This window comes from Triturus cristatus, chromosome 6 (assembly GCF_964204655.1).
Source record: "Triturus cristatus chromosome 6, aTriCri1.1, whole genome shotgun sequence".
Lineage (NCBI taxonomy): Eukaryota > Metazoa > Chordata > Amphibia > Caudata > Salamandridae > Triturus > Triturus cristatus.
This window is the reverse complement of record NC_140589.1, coordinates 1834731921-1834754800: the sequence shown is the minus strand read 5'-3', so window position 1 is coordinate 1834754800 and position 22880 is coordinate 1834731921. Positions and strand designations below refer to the sequence as shown.

General features: G+C 46.3%; 1 protein-coding gene across 5 annotated transcripts in view; it reads right to left on the bottom strand.

Moving 5' to 3' along the window:
* The window catches only part of KHK (ketohexokinase), an 88017-nt gene that overhangs the window by 49939 nt on the left and 15198 nt on the right, over positions 1-22880 (bottom strand). The window lies entirely within an intron of this gene.

Below are 22880 nucleotides of genomic sequence, written 5' to 3'. Positions count from 1 at the left end.
AGTAGGTGAGGGACCTCGGGACCAATGCACAGCAACCACCCTTTTCGCCACCAGCAGCCCCATGTCAATCAGGCGTCTGAGGTTTTTCTGCAGATTTTTTTGGAATCGCCCAATATAATATTGCCAATAACGGATCGGGGGATTCAATAAGATATTTATCAACTCGTTAATGGCACTCAGTTTTCTTTTTCTACACGTCCTTAAAATTAAGTACATTTATAGCAATGAAAAGGCTTTACAGGATTTTTGCGGTCGCCTAAACACAGGCCTCTTAAATGCCCATTTGTAATGGATCCTTCTGTCTACAAAATTATTTGCCAAGGGGCACCTCCTGCCAACCCACCAGTTTGCATCCTGGGACTTGTAGTTTTGATATATTATAGATGTGCTTACAATGTGCAAAGGGCTCTTTGCTAAAAAGCAAGGATAGCTGAAAAAGTCAAGCGTACACTCATCAAGTGCTAAAAAATATCTGAAGAGACATCCAAGCGCTGAAAAAGCGGGAGCGCGGGAAATGTGCCGACGTTAGCAATCATTTGCGGCACCTTCCAAACTCCCCGAAGTTTACCTCAATCTAAGGGCCTCTTCCCCACATCCAAGGTGAATGTGGTTAATATGCGAGGTGAGATTCCCTCTGCAGTATTACATTCAAAAGTCAGAGTGGAAGCACATTAGTTGTATCCAGAACTAAAACATCTCAAAGTGCAGCCTTTAAACTGCACTGAAGTGCACCTCTGCGACACACAGTGCGACAGCCTCTTCGAACTGTCTTTGTTGTTCAATACGAAGTCTATCAAGAGCACACCAACCTGCAAATCTTTCCCACCAGCACCCTTTGTGCAAGTGGTATTGTGCAAGTAGGGGTGAAAGTCCATGTTCAGGGGGTGGGAGGGAGGAGGGCAGGGGAGTCCAGCCAGTGCTGCATGCACAAGGCAAGCACACAGAGGAGGGCGTGCTCACTGCCGCTCAGATTCCTCTCACTACTGGTGCAGCGCAAAGTTGTCCACTCTTTACACGTCACAAGAAATCTACAAACATGTCCGCTGAGACATATAATGAACGTGCCTTTTGCACATGACCTTACGTGACACAAAGATGAACTAAACCAGCGGCCCTCGACAAACCAACCTCAGAATGACTTCACTGTCGAATCCGAGCATCTACATACCTAGTGTGCTTAACTGCTGTTAGATTGTGTCTGAGGTTTAATTTAGGAACCATCCTCCATTTGTAGGCAAGAGTTTACCAGGACTGATTTAGAAATGATCATTTGATGCAATGAAAAGAACCATCTTCTTCCCGTCATTATGCTTCGCTGCTAATCCAGGACTCATGATGCCTAACCGTATGCTAAATTGTCTGTGTAACATTTAGTACCTTAAATATTCGCTTTCAACCATCCTCGCATGTGTAGAATATGATTGCAATAGATACAACATGCTGTGTGCAATGTATGCATTAATGTTACACGTATGTACTTTCAAATGTAGCTCTGATTCATACTTACTATTGAGTAATTTGAGTATTTACTCTATGCTAATGCATTATGAACTAAGAAATGTATTAGTTTATGCTTCAATGTGCGCACACACATTGAATGTGCACCCTTGAGTTAATATCTTAAGTTGACAATCCTTAAGCCACGCTACATTTCATAAAATCACTGCATTTCTTTTTTGTTAATATGGCTTTTCTTGCAGATATTCACACGCACTGCTGGTTTAGAATAGATACATTTCTGTGCTAGAGATAGATACACAGCCTGAGAAACAAGCCTTGACGGAAGTACACAGGAACCTGAAATCCGAATGAAAGGACTATTCTTCCCCGACGTTTGTGTGAGGAAGAGGTGTCGTTCCCATGGCTAGTGTGGGATACTTAGCTCATGTTACGGGGTTGCACCCTGAGAATGGAATACAACAATGGACACTGGAAGACAATATGACCAAGTGGGTGTAAACTATGGACTTCAGGGATTATATTGTACCGTTCCCCCTGGACTAAGAAGATGTTTTTCGGATCCCTGCCAGATCCTTGCCGGACCTCTTTGCTTCATACCCCATGCAGATTTCCCCTTTCACCCCTTGCAGGCCTCTTTGCTTCATACCCCATGCAGATTTCTCCTTTCACCCCTTGCAGGCCTCTTTGCTTCATACCCTATGCAGATTTCCCCTTTCACCCCTTGCAGGCCTCTTTGCTTCATACCCCATGCAGATTTCTCCTTTCACCCCTTGCAGGCCTCTTTGCTTCATACCCCATGCAGATTTCCCCTTTCACCCCTTGCAGGCCTCTTTGCTTCATACCCCATGCAGATTTCCCCTTTCCCCCCTTGCAGGCCTCTTCCATGATCCCCCCTGCCCTTTGCATCGACTTTGAGAGGTTTAGACCTCAGTGCTTCCTTTGCACTTTGCCTCAAGCGTGGCTTATGTGGACACTTATTTCTGACCCACTGCTGCGTTTTGCCCTTATTTCCTACATAGAACACTTACATTTCTGAGGCTCCTTAATACCTGAACCAATTTTCGTTTGTGTACTGTGCTTGGCAGATTTAGATTCCTTATAGACCAGAGAGCTTAAGATTGTTTTCTGAGCATCAGTTACTGATGCTGTTGTTTTGTACCGCAGCCACTGAACGGTTTGTCTGTTTAATTCTGGTCTGCCTAAATTTCTTTAGGAGGTGTGGTCTCCCTGTTGTTATCCTGTACCTTTATAGCATGGTCTTGAGAGTGATCTATTTGAATTTAATTCCTAATTTGTAATAAACCTTTTTGAACCTGGCTACCAATTCCGGGTTCTCACTTTGTAGCCAAATGAGTTGCACGGTCTAATTAAATGTGATACCTACCTCCCTTCCCCCTCAGTGCGACAAGAAAGTTCTGTTGGAGGACCGAGAGAAAGTAAAGTGTGGGCGCAGAAAACGCTGGCTAGCTACTACTGCACTCTCAAGCAGCAGCTCTCCTTTCTGACCACACTTCCCCCACCCCCTGCCTTGTACACTACTGAACTCCAGTCTAAAGCCTGCCCCCCACCCTGAGCACCAGTCCTTCTTGCCCCTTGCAAGAGGCGCAACATAGGCCGCCTGCAGTACAGGCTGCCCCTAGCTCTTCAGGGGCCTCTCAGCCCTTCAGGGGGTTCAGGTTGCTCCCTCATTTAGCCCTCGATCAATGAATATATGTGAGACAACGGGGCCCTTCTTCATATTCTGCGAGGGGCATTATTTTGCACTACGCCACTGCCCATTGTCATCTCCTTTCGGGTGAGCAGTAGTTGGTTTCTTTCCTGCCCTCCCCCATGAACACCAGCTGAACTCCCCATCCCTTGCCACCTCCTGTCCTGGGACTACCAGTTTCACTCCTTCATGCCCCCTTGCTGCCTCCTCCCCAATGGCATCAGTTGGGTTCCTTCCTGTGTCTTGCTGCCTACCCCCCTTGGGCACCAGTTTGGTTACTTCTTGCCATTCCCACCACGTTCTACCCCATAAGCAGCAGTTGCTTCCATGTCAGGACCGGAGGCTCAGATTATGCTTCTCTCTGCGCTGCACAATGAACAGCAGATATTGAAAACGTTATATTAAAAAACTAAATTTCCCATGAATATAAGGGAATTGTAATAGGTCATATGCACCAATCACCTCAGGTCTACTTCCAAAAATGTCCAAGACACCAATTTACCTCATCTTTCTTTGCTGCTGCGCAGCTGAGTTAAGTATATCATCTATATTATTTTTACTAGTGTGTTAGGAATATTGCTTATTCCCATGTTTGGATATTATAATGCCTTTTGATATGTTCGAGCTTCTATGCGCACCCTTCCAGGCCAATGTACCAGTTTATTGTCTGCTCCCATTTTTCGACAGTCTATTGATTCATTAACAAAATATTTTCTTTAAAGTACTCCCTGGTAGTTTGGCGGTACATTTCTCTACATGATTTTTAAAACAATGGGTTGTTAAACATATGGTACATGCTTGGGGTCAGGAAATAGTGATCGTAACATCAGCTGTTTAATATATCAACAAGATGGAAGGGATGAAATCCCGCTTGTTGGCAGAAATAACCAAAGACTTCTGACATTTTTGCTTATAACATCAGATTTCGACGATGGCGGAATACATTCCGGTCCAGCTGAATGGGATGGCGGATTGGCTCTTGCCACCTGATAGACAACAGCGATTGGAAACTGTAATGGTGTTCGAGAGTTTCAATTGGACTTGTGGTCTCTGTCTAGTGGATCTATTTGCATCCCGCCTCAACAGGTACCAGCATTTTCCAGCTGGTGTCCGGATCCTCTGGCGCAAGCAACTGATGCTTTCCTCTAAGACTGGTTGCAGGGACAGAATTCCACCTTACCCAAATTGAGATGATTCCCAGGGTACTGACTCAGGTGAGAGGCCAGAAAGTAGAGATCATCTTAGTGACTCAGATTTTAAAAAGCCCAACCATTGTTTCCAGTCCTACTCGACCTGTTGTGTGACGATGAGACTGTCAGCATCCCGGATCTTCTCTCAGAACCAGGCTGGTCACTTGCACCCATTGATTCTTTCGGGGCAGCTTACTTTTATGTCCTGAAACGTTTCAGGGAATGTTGGAGCTTGCCAGGCCTTTCGAAACAAGCTAACTTCTATATCAAATAAGCCTGGTACACAAATATCCATAAGCAATATGCTTCGGCACAGAGAAGATGGGATGGTTGGTGCAACGAGAAGGGTGTAATACCCTGGATGCAGATTTGAGTAAGATTATTCATTTATCACAGATGACAGACTTGGGACTTGCTTGAAAGTTAGAAAGCAAATTTTCGTTTGGCCATATTCGCAAGCCATTCACTACTGGAGGGCAAGACAGTTTGTGAACATCGCATGATATGTAGACTGATGAGAGGTGTTAAACTGTCTAAACCTTTCAAACCATGTTACTCAGTGTTGTGGTAAGTGAATACAGTCCTCAGATTCCTGGAGCGATGGCCATATAATGGAGATTTGCTTTACAGCAGTTTTTAGCAAAATGGGCGTAGTTATTATGTTTGATATCATGCAGACGGGTTTCTGATGTACTTGTGACGACTTAGGTAGAGTTGTTTTTTTTTTGGTCCAAGAACAGAGTTCCTTTACCATTTAGAAAATAAAAAACTAACTCTATTTGTGTTACATACCCACCTTTTCCAAATTGTCAAAAGTTATGTGGTGAGCAATTTGTAAAAAGAATATAAAGTGTTCACTAGAAAATTACGATAAACTCTTAAGTGGCCAATTATTGTTTGCATTGCAAAAACCGTTTGGACCGGTCTCTGGCCAGGTGGATACGCTGGCGATTGTCAGAATCAAGGTAAGGATGTTATCAAATTTGGAGCCAATTTTGAGAGAGGAGCAATGGCCTCAAAAACGTTTGAGTTGGGTTCTGGTTCTAGAGGATATCATAACGGCAGCTGGTTGGTTGTCAGAATCTACGTTCAAGATTTTCTATCAAAAACCGATTGTTGATGTCGCTTCCACTCTTGTGGAACAGCTTCGAACAGCATAATCTGAGCCGCCAAACCTCACATAGAATAAAAATCTTTCATAGTTAAAAATCATGCAGCTACCATTGCTCTGTTAGTGAGTTGGTTTGTGGCTGTTCTGGCCAAAAGGACAATTTAACTGCAAAGATTCTGGATGTTCAGTTATCCTGTTGGTGTTTATTTTGAATATAATGTTTATATAGGACGCCGTTCATTTTTCAGTAAAATTAGGGAAGCATAATCCTCTCCTCTGTGTCCTTAATAGAATTGAAAATTCTTGATGCACAAGCTAGAATTTTTAGTACAAGACTTTATTTATTGGATTTTCTTCGTCTTTTGTAAAACATTAAAAACATGTACAAAATAAGAAACAAAGGAGGAAAATGGAAGGATGTGGGAGATGGGGAGGGAAAGTCCAGAGTAATCGCAACACCAATAGAAAGCAAGTGAGAGACACGAGCACAAAGGGCAACAGCACCACATTAGTACATGGGGCAATGCATTACAATCAGTAATTCGGACATGAAGAGAGCCATCAAGCCAATATGTCTTCATTACACAGTAACATTGGTGGCGGGGTTGGTTATAGTCACCCGTCAGTTCTCCCGCTCCAATTCACCACCGGATGGCGGGAAGCTAGAATTCATTTGAATTCTTTCCTGTCCCTTGCAGCCTCCTTCCCAGTGAGCACCAGCTGGGTTCCTTCCTACCTTTGCTGCCCCCCCCCCCATGAGCAGCAGTTTAGTTCCTTCCTGTCCCTGGCTGCCTCTTGCCCGGTTAGAACCAGTTTGCTCCTTTCTTCTCTTGCCATCTCCTTCCTCATAGGCACCCGTTTCGTTCCTTCCTGTTCTTTGAGCACTAGTTTGGTTTCTTCCTGCACACTTCCTGGTTTGTCTCACAGAAACAGCTCACTCTGCATTGCAGCCCTTCATTCTTATCTGTACATCTGCAACTCTTGACTGTGTTTTCTCCAGAATCAGGCAGTCTCTGTAAACAATCGCTACATACCTACAAGTTAAAATCAAGCAATACAAACAAAGAGGGAAACTGTGCTTTAGGCTTCATCGTACCACCTTATTATAAGAAATCAATAGGAATCACTGCTTTCTCAGCTCCGTACAAGCCACCAAGCTCTGGAACTCACTCCCAGCCAAGATTCTAAGCACCCAGGAACCTATTCATTACAATGCAATCAACCAATCAATCTACAGTTTATAACCCACAGATATGGAACTAAACCAACATAATATTTTCTACATCCAGGTAAGCTAAGAAGGGCTGACCTGTGGTTAGCCTGCGTATTATACAGAAATGTTAATTCATATATAACCCTTCTGGCCCACACAAATACTAAAACCATACCACTCAGCGGTCGGTACCAAACTATAGCCTAATCCTCTTGTACTCACATAACACATATCTGCTACGGGTGCTGTCCATCATCCAGTACTCTACCAGCCAATAAACTATCCATCACCAACTAACCAGGCACATAATAACTAAAGAGATCTGTGTATACTACTAGTCAATTGGAGGACTTTAATCAAGTCCACCACTGCAGGTCCCACAAGCTATACACGATGATCCATTCTTTACATCTCATAATGAAATGACATGGAATTATAGCAACAGTACATCCCAGCAGATCCCCTCAACTTTCGCTCTCCAACCATGCCTGCTCGGGACAAAAAACTTTAAACAAAATATCGGAATGGACATACAGTGCAGTAACCAGCTAAGTGGACTATGATCATATGGAATACCATTAGGGACCTGCAGAGCTTCCCGCTGATGCTAGCCTACTGAAAGCCATCCATGGCGTGTCTTTCTCTCACACCTCTGCAACTAGCATGCTGGTAAGTGCTGTGTGCCACAAGAGGATAACCGCACTTTTGTGGTCCTCATGCACGACATGGAAACACTTCCCACATAGGTCAAAAAACAAAACAACTCCCTTCCAAACACACACCCTACACAGCATGGCTTACTGCCTATGTAGGCAAGTGCTTGAGTGTCCCAGATAGGGATCTGCTTGCTATATAAATCCTGCAACACAATACAATGTGTCCCAAGAGTCTCTGCAGCCTGCGTGCGGTTGTACACTGTGCCTCCTAGGAGTCACGTCCTTGCAAAGTGCCTGTGACTTGGCACCTCACTTTAGAGTCTGGAACCCTCTAGTGATGGTGTGCGCTCTGCTGAGTCAGTGCATCCTCCTTAGCAGCGTGTGCAGCATGTCCTCTCCTTCTAGTGCCCCAAGGAGTACACATGCAGCTACAGTCAACAGGGGTCCCCACTTCTCTGCATGCTTCACCAGGATGTAAATGCCCACTATGTATCTAGTGCTTAGTGCTAGTGCTTAGCCTTACTCTAAGCACTGTTGATGTGCAGATGAGGGAGCTGAGGCACAAGTTGATAAGGAAATATGCCGAGACCTCCAGGAAGTGTGCTTTTGGCCAGGTCACATTATAGCCCTGTGATTGCGTCGCACCTGGGAAGGAACATCTGGTCAATTTTTTCACCGTGTAGGATGAGCCATTCCTTCTCAGCGACAAGAGGCCATTTTCATGAGTTCATAGAAATTCTGCATTATAAATAATCCCAACCTATTTTCAGTACATTTAAATATTTTAAATATCGGGCCGGCTCTTTCACTGGTGGATGTTTGGTATGGCTATTGGCCGTCATCGATTTTTGGGGATAGATCCAGAATTCAGCGCCTGGTGTCAGGTGTCAAAAGGTAGAACTATGGATCGTCTGACAGAAATCAGCAGAAAGATTCATGCAGCATTTGGCAGATATAAGCATCAGGTGGCAAAAGACCAGTGTAGCATAGTTAACTGTCTGCACCACCTCTGAGATGCCTTATATGAACAAATTATTAGAAATGTTAAAAAAACAAAAACAAATGCAATCTGACGCCCTGTTAAATTTTACAATTAATTTCATATTGCAGCAAGCAAATTTACAGCAGCGGTGCACAGTCACGAATATAAGCAAAAATCTTGCCCACAGAAAATAAATCTACAATAGTTTTAAAGTATTTTGACTAGGCAGTACATGATTCTCACATAACATTAGCTGGGGACGACAGAAACATGGCGCAAGGGTTTGGTGTGAGCACCACAGACAAGAATGAGTACAAGTCAGCTCCACCTCCCCTTTCTCCCACATATCTAACTGGTGAAGTCAGAAGGATAAAACAAGTATCTGGTGATGTCAGAAGGATGAAGCAAGTGTCTGAAGACAGAATGATGAAGCAAGATTATGTTGCGTGTACTGCAAAGTGGAACAGACACAAGTTGGCTCCATCTCCCCCTTGTGCCACTCATCTTACAGATCTCTAGTTAGCAAAGTCAGAAGGATAAAGCAAGCATCTGCTGACGACAGAAGTACGAAGCAAGTATCTGGTGTATGTGTATGGCAAAGTTTAAAGGACACAAGTTGGATTCATTTTCACCGTGTGCCACTCTTCTCGCATATTATTAGCTGGTAAAGTCAGAAAGATGAAGCACATATCTGGTGACGACAGAAGGCTAAATCAAGTAACTGGTGAAGACAGAAGGATGAAGCAGGTACCTGGTGATGACAGAAGGATGAAGCACATATGATGTGTGTACAGCAGAGTGTAAGGGATGCATTTGGCTCCATATCCCCCTTGTCCCACTCTTCTCACTTATCTTTAGCTTGTCGAGTTAAAAGGATGAAGCAAGAATCTGGTGAAGTCAGAAGGATGAATTAAGTTTCTAATTAAGTCAGAAGAATAAAACACACATTGGATGTGTATGTGGCAGAGTGGAATAGATGCAAGCTGGCTACATCTCCTTTTCCCCCCACTTTTTTAACATATCACAAATCTTCTCACAAAAAGTCTCCCCGTATCAGACAAAGACAACACCCTGACCACATGGAACATCACGAATACCATCCACTGCGGAGCGCGGCAGACCCTCGCCCCCACCACGCCTTTCACAAAGGTTCATTCCCCCATCAGCAAAGTGCCCATCCTTAACACCTCCATCAACACTGCAACTTTCCCAGAAACCTGGAAGGATGCAGCCATCAACATCCTCCTGAGGAAGCCTTCAGCTGACCCAACTAAGCTCACAAACTACTGACTGATCTCCTTCCTACCATATTCAACCAAAGTCTAAGAGAAAGCCATCAACAGATGCCTCACTGACCGCCTCACTAACCACCAGCTCCTTGACGCCACGCAATCAGGATTCAGACCAAACCGCAGTAGTCAAGTCAAGTCAAGTCAAGTCAGAGGCAGTGGCGTAACGAAAGTTGAAGGGGCCCCCCCTCGGGATTTAATCTGGATCTATCAGGCCTGAGTATTTATTTATTTAATGCGATTTTATAGAGCGCAAACTTTACCCGAAGGTGTCAGAGCGCTTTACAAAAGGACCAGTTACATTACATAAAGACTTCGGAGTACATGAGTTACATAAAAGATACAAACAGAAAAGCTTTAAATTCACATAAGATCCAGACCTCCCCTAAAGCCACACTCCAAGGAACCCTCGCCTACAGACCCCCCGGCCCCTGGACACCATTCGCCACCACCATCACCGACGTCATCGCACCCCACACCATCGCCTCAGCGAACAAGATACTCATTGGAGACCTGAACTTCCACCTCGAAAACACCAGCGACCCCAACTCCACCATCCTTCAGGACAACCTCGTCTGTATCGGACTTAAACAACTCGTCAACACACCAACCCACAGAGCAGGACACACCCTTGTTCCCATCTTCACGGCAGGTTACAGCGTCCATTTTAGCCACACAACGCAACCGCCATGGACCGACCACCGCTGCGTACACTTCACCATCGACAAACCCAAGGCACCCAAACCAGCCCCACGCCCACCACGAAAGATCTCGAGCAAGTTTACAGATGAGCAACTCAACTCCACCCTCACCCGAGACAACAACACCTGGGCATCCGACGCAAGCAACGCAGCCAAAGAACTTCACACCTGGATAGTCAACTGCGCAGACGAGCTTGCCCCACTATGCAACCCCAACATACAACGCCCCAGGAAAGCCACCTGGTTCACCACTGCTCTCCAAGAAGCCAGACGCACCTGCAGACGTCTGGAGAAGAACTGGAGAAACACCAAGACAACCGAAAACCACACCACCTACAAAGACGCAGTGACAGACTACCACAACCAAATCAGAGCCACCAACAGGAACTTCATCCACAATAAAATCCTTGCCAACTCCACCAACTCCAAAGAACCTTTTAGCGTCATTTAAGAATTCACCAACCAACGCAGCAAAGCCACAGACATCACCCCATCCCAAGACCTCTGCGACATGGTTGGAACCTACTTCTACTTCAAAATCAAAAACCTCTACGACAACTTTGTCAACCCTCCACCAGGCGCTACAGACGCCCCCCTGCCCCCCAAAGACACCAGCCAGCCCACCATATCCAGTTTAACACCGATCACGGCCAAAGACACCGCCTCGACCATGAAAGGCATCCACTCGAGGGCCCCCACTGACCCCTGCTCCCCTCACACCTACCACAGAGCCACGGCCACCATCGCACCCGGATTACAGTGCACCATCAACACCACATTCAAAACAGGCACTTTCCCAGACGACTGAAAGCGCGCAGAAGTCAGACCCCTGCTCAAGAAACCCACAGCTGACTCCACCGACCTCAAGAACTATTGGCCCATCTGGCTCCTCCCCTTCACTGCCAAAGTTGCAGAGAAAACAGTCAATAAGGAAGTGACACAATTCAAAGAGAACGCCGTCCTCGACCCGTCCCAATCCAGATTCCGAACCAACCACAGCACAGAGACTGCCCTACTGGCCGCCACAGACCACATCCACACCCTCCTGGACCAAGGCCACTCCACAGCCCTCATCCTACTCGACCTGTCAGCCGCTTTCGACACAGTCTCCCACCGCACACTAACCACCAGACTACACGGCGCAGGCATACAAGGAACAGCCCTGGACTGGATCCAATCTTTCCTCACCGGAAGAAGCCAAAGGATCAGACTGCCGCCCTTCCTCTCCGACTCGACAAACATCATCTGCGGAGTCCCACAGGGGTCATCACTGAGTTCGACCCTCTTCAACATCTACATGGCCCCCCTCGCAGCCATCGTCCAACAACACAGCCTCAACATCATATCCTACGCTGATGACACCCAACTCATCCTCTCCCTCACCAAAGATCCCACCACCACCAAACTCAACTTCCAGAAAGGAATGCAAGACGTCGCAGTCTGGATGACCAACAGCTGCCTAAAGTTCAACACAGAGAAAACAGAAGTCCTCGTCCTCAGCACCACCCCCTCAGCATGGGACAGCACATGGTGGCCGACTGCCCTTGGAACCCCACCAAACCCATCAGACCACGCCAAGAACCTCGGCATTGTACTCAAATCATAACTCACCTGAATCGCCAGGTCAACTCCGTCACCTCCAGCTGCTTCAACACCCTCCGCATCCTCCGCAAGACCTTCAAGTGGATCCCCCCCAAGTCAAAGAATACAGTCACCCACGCACTCATCACCAGCAGGCTGGACTACAGAAACGCACTCTACGCTGGCATCAACAAGTCCCTACTCCGCAAACTCCAGATAATACAGAACACCGCTGCTAGACTTGTTCTCGACATCCCCTGGCATGAACACATCACCTACGAAGACTCCACTGGCTCCCTGTGGAGAAAAGAGTCCTCTTCAAAATACTCATCCACGCCTACAAATGCCTACACAACACCGGACCCAAATACCTCAACGACAGAATCAACTTCCATATACCCAAAAGAAACCTTCGATCTTCCAACCTCGCACTGGCCGAAACCCCATGCATCCACAGAGCCAGAGCAGGTAGAAGATCCTTCTCCCACTTTGCAGCCCAAAACCTGGAACGAGCTACCGCCAGACAACAGACTAGCCCCCTCCCTGAACACCTTCAGGAAGACCCTCAAGACCTGGCTCTTCGGCTACAGATTATATACTACATATTTACAGAGCATGAAATTCTTGCCATGTTCAGTCTGGCCTTAAGGTACTGTTGTACTCACGGCGGTGGTCTTGGGTCTGGAGGGATCCCCGAGGTGGAGATGGCCATGGGGGTAGAAGACCGAGTGGTGGTGGGCGGAGGCAGCATGCTGGATCACCTCACTCCAGCTCAGTGTCCCAAGTGTCCATGCCACGACATCCAAGAGTTCTCCAACAAGGCTGGTAGCGAGCCCCCGGGGGTCAAACATCCAGGGTGCCCCATAGGGAAGCCAGAGGTAAACAGGAAGTGTCCAGCAGCACCAAAGAGGCCCGCGGGAGAGGTAGGCAAGCCCGCAGCAGCCCCAAGCAGTCAACAATCTAGTAGGAGTAGAGAGCCCCACACAGTCCAGTTTAAATGGCCCAGCCGAGGGCCCGACAATGCCAAGGAAGAATCAGGCCCAGCCACAATTACAGCTGAAGTCCTGGGTGGACGGCCCCAGCACCACAGGAATCATCAGGAGGCAACGGGGGCCCAGCCACAGCAGGCAACAGTGGGCAGAAGGGGGGGCCCCGTATGTCACTGCAGCTCATTGTCGTCTGGGGGAGGGTGGGGGGGGAAGGACATATTCCCAGGCGACACAAAGCCTCTCTCCCTCTGATCGCGCCCTGGAGCGATTCAGAAGCCAGCGAAGATATCCCGCCTCTGCAGAGGCACCGCGAGCGGGCCCACCGCTCAAGGGCATCCACGGAGCGAGGTACAGCAGCGGGCGTCTCCTTCCCCGCACCAACGCTCCCAGCAGCAGCTGCAGTCCACCAGGATGTGGGCCACAATTCGGTCACTCCGGCATCAAAACTACCAATGGGCGGCCACACCGGGCTCAGCAGGGCGTCTGGTAGAGGCAGCAATTATATATTTGCCCCAATGTTGCATCCGGCTGCAAATAAATGTCAGATGTCCGTTTCAACTGATAGAGCATCCTCTCAAAGTGGCCATCTTGCGGCCAGGCAAACATAGCTGCCAAGGTTTCAGATTGCTATGGGTGACATTTTCATAATTTCAGTGTAATTATGAGTGACATTTGAACGACTACGAGTGACATTTTCTCACAAGCAAAATCAAGCAATGAATAAGGGAAAACATAAATATCAGAAATTACACCCATTTGAGCCATGAAAAACTAAGAAGATTTTAAAAGTGCTACAAAGCACCGAAAATGGAAGGGCACTTAGTAAGTAAAGTGGTGGCAAGGGGCATGCTGAGTGGGAAAGAAGCATTCCACCTCCCTTGTGGAAAGAGTGAGCAGCATGGACAATGCATATGACCTACAGTGCCTGCTTCTAAGCACGATCATCAGACACAAAAGAAAGACAAGAGAGCAGTTATAGATATTATGACAGCGCTGTGATCAGTCTGAGTTAGCAGAACCCCCGAGCTCACTGCAGAACATCTATGGCATGGAGAGGGAAGTAAAGAGTGTGGGTGTGGTGGGGAAGCTTGGGTTCTTGTAACCCCTGATAGCATGGGGTGGGGGGAAATGAGAAAAAGGGGGCTGGCAGGCAAACTACAGAGTTTTTATGGCTGTTTTAGTGACAGGTTAGATCTGTGTTAGATCCTTCAAAACTTGATATTTTTTAACTTTATTAAAAAGGCATTTTAAAGTTGCTAATACCAATATTTCAATTTTTAAATAGTACCTCCAGCTAGTAGAAATAAAATGCAAAACATTATAGGTAGGCATGTGCTGGAGCCAGTTTACCTTGTGGTGAAAGGGACATGCTCAGTGCAAACTCTAGATTGTCCATGATGCATGTTAGATTACCCGGGCATTGAATATGGGCAAAACAAGTGTTAGACTATTAAAAATAAATTACAAAAAGAGGGAAAAAAATATGCTGCACTTCAGATGATAACAGTGTAAGAATTTCAAAATGTTGTACAGCAGCGGGCAGGGCTTGAAGATAATGCTTAATGCTTTCAGTGCAGAGCAATGACGCTGATCAGCGTAACTTTGTTGTCTAACTATACATGTTCTCTGTGGAAATGCGCACGTCTCACCGTTCAGTGTGTAAATAACCAGGGTTTGGGTGTAAAATTAATGACACAGTATAGGGGTGTGACCCAGTAGAGCAGGCACGGCTCGTAGTGAAAGTGGCAAGATTAAGTAAGCTTTGAGTGATGAACTTTGAAATGAAGCTCACCATTCAAATAAAATCGGAAAGAACTAGCCAAAAAAAAATTCTAAGGAAAAAAGCCAAGCATAAACAGAACATGTCCGAGACAAAAATCATAATTTTAGATGCTCGTTTTAGTACTTTTTCCATCAGCCCTCTTTGTTTTCGTGGCAGTCACGTAGGCAGAGATTGATACATAGGCTGGGTGTCCTCAAAGGTCCTGTAGAGTTAGGCCTCATGATCCCGGACGGCCCTGGCCATCCAGCTCTGTGTAGGTACTAAATAGGTGCTATCTGGTTGAGCCCCGAGGAGTGCCACCGAAGGGTGGTTTTAACGAAGCAGTACCCTTTTACCCAACTTGAGATCTGTTGGAAGAATAAATAGGTGCTATCTGGTTGAGCCCCGAGGAGTGCCACCGAAGGGTGGTTTTAACGAAGCAGTACCCTTTTACCCAACTTGAGATCTGTTGGAAGAATATAAAAGAATAACTGCAGCGCCAAACCCCCAGTTCCCGTGTGCTCAGTGACAAGGGCAAGACCAGGGCAAAACAACACTGCCCAGCAGGTAGCTGATCGCGCTAAGCACTTAATTTACATGCAAATCAGATTAACATTTAAACGCGGAGTAAGTCTGCCACTGTCGCACTGACACTTACGTGTGTGCCACGGCAATTCTGGTTTACAGGTCCGTCAAACGTGCGCCAGCCTCCCCGCCAGGCATCAGACTCAGCAGGAGGAACAGCTGAGCTGTACAGTGTGGGCTCCATCGGCCGCCGGGGGGCCGTGGGGTTGGGTACAGAGGTCGAGGGCTCAATTTATTTCAATTTACCGCCAAGTAGCCCAGCGCTTCCATGATTTGCCGGCCTCCCACAAGCTTCACTACAGCCGGTGACAGCAGGAAATCACGTAACGTAACGTCTTGCGGCGCGTACGTGCCCATTCAAACTCCGTAACTTTGACGGTGCAGAGTGCATTCCAGGAAAGAGGTGCAAACTGCAGTATTTACTTCATGCAAACATGAATACAAGATAAATAAGAGCAGCGCAGGTGTGCCGGCCCGGCCACTGGGGTGCAGGCTCATGCAGCGCAACTCTACTAGCGCGACGGATCACACACAACCAGACGGGGCCCCCTGCAGTTCGGGGCCCCCCCGCACCGCGGGGGCTGCGGGGGCCTGTGTTACGCCCCTGGTCAGAGGCATTTTTATAGCGCAAAACATATCACTCCGAAGAGTCTCATGGCGCTAGCAGCGGCTCTGGTCAAGAATGAAAGAAAAGAGTTACTGATCAAACAGCCATGTTTTTAGCTTATTCCGAAAACAGCTGTGAACGGGGATCGATCGTAGATATAGAGGCATTTTATTCCAGGAGGCAGGGGCTAAGTACGAGAAAGATCTACCATCTTGTCTAGTAGTATTTATTCTGAAGGGGGTAAGCAGAGACATGGTACTAGACCTGAGTTCCCTCTGAGGCTTGTACCAGCAAAGTTTTTTAGACCAGTATTGTGGGCTTTTCCCGTAAAGATATTTATGCGTAAGGCAAAGGACCTTAAAAAGAATACGCTTTCTCACTGGAAGCCAATGTAGAGCTCTGAGGCAAGGAGCGGCGGATGTTCGATGCAGCAGGTTCAGGATCAGCTTAGCCACAATATTTTGTAGAATCTGCAATTTATTTAATGACGTTTCATTAATGGACTGCAAGAGTGCATTACCATTATCCATTCGATTGGTAATAAGACCCTGGATCAGGAGGTTTTCTTGCTTCCAAGGGGATCCATTTAAAGACTTTCCGCAAAGTGCGCATTATTCCAAAGCATGAACTAGCGATGTGGTTTACCTGGGCTTTCATGGACAATTGATTGTCCATATGAAAACCCAGATTGCGAACCACCTCTTTGGGGATGGGACAGGTGCCAAGATCGGAAGGCCACCAGTCAGGCGACCAGTATTCAGGCGCTTTCCCAAAAAGCCTAATCTCAGATTTAGTACCGTTCAATTGAAGATGGTTACTTTTCATCCACCTATTGACGTGGGACATGCAGTTTTTAAAACGTACCATGGTTTCATTCGGATCAGGACCCAGTGTGACTATGATCTGAGTGTCATCAGCATACGATATGACATCAAATCCATAAGCCCTAATCACTGGGGCCAGTGGAGTCATGTACAGATTAAAAAGGGTAGGACTCAAGATGGAACCCTGTGGTACTCCCATCGTAACAGGTCTTGCGGAGGAGATACTGAGTCCCGTCTGGACAATGGTCTTACGGTCCGAAAGATAGCTTCTGAACCATTTCAGGGCCTTACCACTGACACCAATCTCTCACAGCCGATGTTCTAGAATACTGTGAGAGATGGTGTCAAATGCAGCCGACAGGTCGAGGAGGACGAGACTAACTGATTGATGCCTGTCCAAAGCCCGTCTGATGTTATCTGTGACCTCGACCAATGCCGTCTCATTACTATGTGCAGCCCTGAAACCAGACTGTGCGGGGTCCAGTAGATTGTGACTCTCCAGATGAACAACAAGCTGCTGATTAACAAGGGATTCAAATACTTTCCCAAAATAGGGGAGCAGAGAAATTGGACGGTAGTTAGAGAGGAGTTTAGGATCAGCCGTAGGCTTTTTCAGAATGGGCTTCACACGGGCAATCTTCCAGCTCGAAGGAAAACAGCTTCTGAAAGTGATTTATTAAAAAGATCTGTAATGTTGTCTACCAGTGCAGAGGCGATAATTAAAAATAGCTTCGGGGAGATCAAATCACTGGGAGAACCGGATTTTATCTTTTGCAAGGCCCTAAAGACTAATTTAGAGTCAAAATTAGTGAATTCATCGAGAAAATGAGAGGGAACAGCGAGGGCACCAGGCTCATCGGCTGGATCCGAACTGTTATCATGAAGAGTCAAAGATCGGTGAATGGTTAAAAACTTTTCTTCAAAGAAGTTGGAAAGGGAGTCCACCCAATGTTGCAAAACGGGTGCTGACGACTGGTTTCTAGGGGTTGTAAATTCCTTCAGAATTTGGTATAATTCCTTAGTGGAATTGCCAGCCTTATTTATCCCGTTGGTTAAGAACAATTTTTTTGCCACTTTGATTTCCGTCATATAGCTGTGATGAGCCTCTTTATAGGTAGCACGGTCATCCAAGCATTTACTCTTATGCCATTTGCGTTCTGCTGCACGACAAGTAGTCTTTATAACTCTTAGTTGGTCAGTGTACCATGGAGCAGTTCTTATCTTGGTCTTTACCTGTACCGGAGGGGCAATAATGTCCAGTACAGTTAAAACTGCCTCCTCTAAGATATGTAGGGTCTGATTTACACCCATATCAGGACTAATTAAGCCTGTCACTGTCCCGGTGGAGGAGGTCAGTATTGCCCCAGTGGGGAATACATGCCAGGCGCAGGGTAACTCCAGTTGGGAGGGGGGCCCTGGGATCCATGGTCCACAGGTTGATTTACCCCCAGAAGCTGTGCCTTTGGTGGTGGTGTTGACGGGGGTCCCTGTATTGGCTGATAACAAGAGAGAAGATTTTTCTCAGCTAAAAAACAAAATTATACATTGGTTAAGAATAAATAGACCTATAAATAAGAATGTAACTGGTGAGATACTGCATGTTAGACGTCTCCCTTGGCTTGGTAGTAGAATTAAGGATGTTGACGGAGATATAGTTCTGATTGATTTCAGAGATCCAGAAGCGGTAGCTTTCATATTGAATTGGTCTTTGGGTAATGGCAATAGCCAAATTTCCCCTCGAGCCCTGACCTATTTCTATCCTAGGTCCCTGGTGTTCCCCACAACCCATGCAAGGAAAAACCGCATAGTTCGTCCAATCGCTCCCACAGCATTACATGCTACGAATTTGCAATTCGACCATCAAGGTTGGAACATGATACCCTTCAGAGGCCCCAGGTATAACAACCGGAGATTGGAGCACCCGAGGCCTTTTACACCTCTAGAGTTAGGGAATAGATTTGATGTTTTTTCTGGCATGGATGATTGTGATTGAAGGTTACAGTTCGGGCAGGGTAAGAGGGAAAGCCAAAGTGCAGGTAGTACAGAGGGAAACGTTATTGTGTCAACAAATGAGGTTGTTGACCCCCAAAATAGTGACGGGTTTCTTCTGGATCCGGAAACCAGGGTTGCCTTTTGCTCCTTTCCCTCTACCCACACTCCGTCTGCGGGAGCCAGTATTAGTAATAACAACCAGCTAGTAAACCAGGTAGAGCAATTTGAAACACCCACTTTAGGGATAGTGGATATGGAAATTGGAGTTATTCCAGCTCCGCCCACTAGTGGGAGAGACGTTATTCGACTGTTATCCTGGAACATAGCAGGGTTAGAAAGAAAACTGACTATCCCGGACTGGAACAACTTTATCGAAAAATTTGATATATGTATGTTCCAAGAAACCTGGAGTTTATTACCAATTTATAAAACGGGATATGCTACCTTTTGTGTACCTGCCTACAGTAGTGGTAAGGGCAGACCCTCTGGGGGCTTACACATTTGGATAAAAGTAGATCTAAACTTGAACATTTCAGCACATGATTCAGGGTGTAGGGATATTCAACATCTTTCATTACCAGGACAGGTGCGGGGAAGCAAGATGGAGTTATTTAATATCTACGCTAGAGGGACCCAGGGAGGAAAAATGTCTTGTACTTTTACAATTTTGGACCAGGCACTAGCTAACTGCCCATCAAATTCTAAAATACTTGTGGGGGGGGATTTTAATTGTACATTTGAACCCTTAAGTGAGGATGACCCCCTGGGTTTAGAGGAGGACGATGCTAGCTGGTCTATACCTGCATTGGCACTAGCCCCGATTAAAAATTGGTCTGCAAAAGCGCTACAGATTAACGCCCTTACGGTGGACTACAATTTAAGAGCAGTAAACGGTAGATCCCCTTCCGATCGGGACGGGGCAATGACGTTTAATAGACTCAATAGCCCGTCCAGAATTGACTATATTTTATTGGACGTCACTATGTGGCGTGACCTGGTCGACATGGAGGTGATCCCTTCGCAGGATAGTGACCACAATCCCTTATGTATGTCGTTGAGGTGGAGTGGCCAAAACCCAGCCCAATTGAAGATAACAAAGGAGGTGACCCCATATGACGGCAATCGAAGATTGAAATGGGATAAGGTAGGCTCTCACCCAGATAAATTGGCAAAGATTAAGACGCACATTGGTGGGCTGATTATTGAGCTGGAGGCTATAACTATGGTGACGGGGGTGGTCCACGACTCGCTCTTCCCACAGATTTATACTAATGCTATTGAAGAAGTTGGCAAATTATTTTTAACCCGGAGCTCAAAAAGAAATGCTCCTAAACCCAGCAATCCCTGGTATTCTACAAAATGTCGGGCAAAAAGACGTGAGCTAACTGTTGCCCTTCGTAATAAGAACCAATCACTGGTGAGAATAGTTAGGAGGGAGTATGTGAACGAACAAGCTCGGGCTAAAAAAGAATGGGAGGAACAGTATTGGCAGGACCTTAAAAATGCATCAAGAATGAAAAATGGTTCACTGTTTTGGGATCTGATCAACAAAGCCAGAAATTTTAATAGGCCTCTGATGGCTAACCATATTACCAGCCAACAATGGTTTTCCCATTTTTTAACAATTTACGGTGACCATGATGCACCCAAATCTCCTCTCCGAGATCCAGTATTCTCGTTTGAGAACTCATATGAGCCTTCCGAGGTTGTAGAGGCCATAAGACACCTAACCCCTAAGAAGGCAGCAGGGCAAGATGGTATTCCGGGGGATCTTCTTATGAAAGAACCAGTAGTTTGGGCTACAGTCATTGCATTAATAATGAATTTAATATCCAAGGGACATCCTGTCCCAGATTCGTGGAAGGGGGCCGAAGTGATTACGGTCTATAAGAAGGGGGGACAGGGATGACCCTGCCAACTACAGACCAATCAGTCTGATAGATATGATTCAGAAAGTGGTCGGCAGGGTCATCATTCTGCGAGTCGGTGCATGGATGGATGAGAAGCAGGTTCTTTCTCATTTCCAGGCCGGGTTCCGGAAAAAAGTAGGTACAATGGACCAGGTCTTCCGTTTTTTTGCGATCTACTGGAAAACCGTGTCAATTAATCATGGTAGTCTTTACCTGGCCTTTATAGATCTCAGGATGGCGTTCGACCTGGTCCCCCGTGCTAGGCTATGGGAAGTTTTGGAGGAGATGGGCTTGCCAGGCTACCTTCTGGACCTTATAGTTAAGCTCCATGAAGGTAATTACGCAAGAATCAGATGGGGTACACAAGGCCAATTGACCGAGAGGGTGCCCGTGAGGAGGGGAGTCCGCCAGGGTTGTGTCATGGCGCCGACTCTATTTTCCCTATTTGTGAATGGTGTGGTGGACCACCTTGGGGACGAGCCGGCGGATGCACCATCTCTGGCTGGGGAAAAAATACCAACGCTCCTCTTCGCGGACGACACCATTCTGATATCAAAAACCCCGGCAGGTCTCCAAAAGCTATTGCACCGATTTAGTGATTTTTGCAATGATAGGGGCCTTACAATTAATACCTCGAAAACCAAACTTATGGCCATATCCCCTTCTAGAAAAATTTGGAATAATTTTTCGCTCAATGGTGAGTCCTTGGAGATGGTGGAGTCCTTTGACTACCTGGGAGTTAGGGTGAACAGTCGGATGTGCTGGAATGACCATCTAGCTAAAATGTCATTAAACTTTAAAAGAGTTGCAGGGGCGGTAATGCGTGAGCATAGAGTGTCAGTGAGTAAACCTGTGGCCCCGGCCCTAGCCATTTACGAAGGCCAAATATTGCCTAGTGCTCTGTATGGCTCTGAGCTCTGGGGGTTCGAAAATATTCCGGATTTAATAACCTCTGAAAACAAATTTTTGAGAGATTTGGTTGCCTTACCAGTTTCCACCCCATTGATACCTTTACGTTTAGACATGGGCAGGCGTCCCGTTAAGGATATTGTGCGCTTGCGCCCTTTACTTTTTTGGGCCCGGCTGAGAAGAACTGAGGAGCTTAAGAACTATGCTGCTGCACTGGACGAACTTATCTTGTTGGATAAAGGTAACAGGATTAAGTGGTTGAGTAACCTGCGGCAGCTGGTGGGATCTATGGGTCTAAGCGATCTATGGAAGAGTCAATCTCCCCCACCTAAACTAGTTATTAAGAAGCTTTATTGGGAGTGGGTCCAGCTGGAGACTTCTCGTAGTGGCGCTGGGGGCTCTCTCACTGAGCGGTTCTTAGATCATAAGGGGTCAAGGCTATTTGAACTATTCCTTGACTACATCGAGAAACCCCTTGATAGATCACTATATTTAAAAATTAGATTTGGAACCCTTCCTGTAAATGCTTTTACTTCTGGGTGGAACTCGCAAGGTAGTTCAACAAAGGCGTGCCCGTGTTGTGCAGCCCCCATCGAGTCCATGGCACACCTTATGTTTGCATGCCCAGCTTACAAAGTACCCAGGAGGATATGGCTAAAACCATTATGTAGGGGCCTGGGCCTTCGCTGTCACGCAATGGCCTTGCGAGTACTCTGTACCGATACATCCTCCTCTTCATTGGTGTGTGGTGTCGCTAAATTTATTGGAAGTGCTTGGGTGATCCGCATGAGGAGACTTAGGCTCCAACTTACTATGTAGACCGGGGTGTCATAATGAGGGATTGGCCTTAGGACCAGGTTACCGATGAGTTATTATGCTGCAAATGTAGAGCCATTGACGAATTTTAACATGTTTTTTTTAATGTGAAATTTTATGCGTTTATGTGGTATAAATTTTAGCGATTATACTGTTTTTTTAACATGTGTTTATTTAGGTCATGTTATTGTATACTTACTTTTATGATGAAAATTTTTATCGAATAAAGTATTACTGACTGACTGACTGACTGACTGACTGACTGACTAATTAAGTCAGAGGAGAAGTGCTCTAAAAAGAGTGGCAGGGTAACTTTGCGCCATGGTCTTCGTAAGGAAGAATCAATTTTCAGGGGCTTTTTTATTAACATGTTTGGAATTCAAAATTTAAAAAGATAGTGATCTGTCCATAGTAGTGGAGCAGGAGATAGTTGTCTCGGACCGATTAGTAAAAAGAAGGTCAAGAGTATGGCCAGCAGTGCGTGTGGGTTCAAGCACCAGTTGGGTAAGACCTAAGATATTCATATTAGAAATCAGCTTCTCCGCATCGGAATTAAACAGTATATGAACATGACAGTTAAAATTTCCAATCAAG